Raw genomic sequence first — 1,801 nt, 5'->3', positions numbered from 1 at the left:
CGAGGCAGGGAGTCTGCAGGCAGGTTCTGGAAATGAGCGAGATCGCATGTGCTGCTGAGTCAGCGGTTCGAGGGGCTGATGGGGGCTCGGGTTCAGTGAGGGGGCGCCAATAACCCGAAGGCCTGGCTGTGCGATGGGGTCTCAGGACCAATGGAATAGGAGTAGGGCGGTTTGAGAACTAGGAGACTAGCAGGTGATGGTTTTAGATATGTCGGGATTTCAGACAGAGAGTGGTCGCAGATGACAAAGTCTGGCTCGTGGCCAGGGGAGTGGGCTGAGGGTGGGGTAAAGGGTGCAGGCGTTGGAACTGGACAGTCAGGTTCTAGCAAGCCACAGTGTGGGTGAGACCCGCCTCGCGGGCACTGAAGTCACCCACTATGGCAGCAGAAGTTGGATTCAAGGAAAAGACTGTGCCTGAGTCCTCAGCAAACATGGAGGAAGGTTAGGAGATGGCAGTCATCAATAAGAAGTAGGGGGACAGACAAGCTAGATGGAGTAAACTTCAGAGAAGCAGAGCGGTTTGCACAGAGTGTACAGGCAGCCCACGGGCACCGGGGAGGGAATCTCCAGTCCCTCCCGGACCGGCGTGCATTCGGAGGGCTGCAGGGGTCCCGCTTTCCTAGAGAGAGGGGCCGGAAGTAGAACGTCCCGTTTCAGTGACCCGGTGTAAGGAGAGGAGACTGTTTGTACTGTATGCATGTGAAAACTAGGTGCTCCCAGAAACTCAGCGTCCTCTTTTATTTTCTGCTAAGGCGACTGAATGAAGGGTTTCCAGGGAATCACAGCAGACAGTTGTACTGACTGGGTAGTATTTAATACGATCAGGTCTTAAATAAGGAGCCATGAACATGAACATTTAAACCAAATAGATAATAAATAATCATTAAGTTATAAAGTACATATTTCATATTAAAACTGAATTCTCAGATGCAGATGTAAGTACAACAGAGCAGTAATACAGAACAATAATGCTACAGTTCTATACAAGTGTCCAGAGACGACACTGTCGGCTAAGCGGGTAGAGGTCATGTCTCATTTCCCTGAACGCCCATGCCTACAGCAACATTTTCTCCTTTCTCTTTTTCTTTCCTCCTCCTTTCCTGTTTTTTTTTTTTTTTTGAACATTTCCCTCATTCTTACAGTGAGTGTTGCTACAATGCTTTTGAAATATGTCGAGCAACTGGATGTCAGATTCAGTAGAGAGTTTTACTCAGAAGTATGGCCAGATGTTTCTGGAAGAGTACCCAGAACTTTAGTGGCTCATAGACACACAAAGCTCTAAAAAAAGGCAGAATAGACTATCAACACCTCATTCTACTGATAAGGAAATGCAAAGCCCCCAATTTAGGAAGTGGCGCAGCCAGCACAATTTCAGGTCCCCTGTGTCACCGTCCGTAGGTGAACAGTGACACCGCTAAGTCTCGAGCACAGAGCCATGGGGGTGGGGCTGTAAGGTCTCACTTCTTCATCTCGTCCATCCCAGCGCTTTGCCTCTTTTGGGTGCTGCAAGGGTCTCTACCCGAATCTTCAAACTGAAGTTAGCGAAGGCTCGCAGCCGACACCCCAACAGACTATCTTTACTTTTAAGGCAGAATCTCCGGTCAAAAGGATTAGAACAGAGATTTTTAACAGTACACACACCAAAATAAATATATTATTTTAAATATAAAATCGCAGTGTCAAAGAAGTCAACAACTAGAAACCCAGAAACAAACAAACAGAAAAGACCCCACCTTTCCCAAGTCAGCTCCGTGCCTGCTTTTGACCTTTGTGCCCATGCTGGCCGGGCACCCTGGACACC

The sequence above is a fragment of the Pteropus vampyrus genome, unplaced genomic scaffold (genome assembly GCF_000151845.1).
Source record: "Pteropus vampyrus isolate Shadow unplaced genomic scaffold, Pvam_2.0 Scaffold263, whole genome shotgun sequence".
NCBI classification, from domain to species: domain Eukaryota; kingdom Metazoa; phylum Chordata; class Mammalia; order Chiroptera; family Pteropodidae; genus Pteropus; species Pteropus vampyrus.
Note: the sequence above shows the minus strand (reverse complement) of the source record.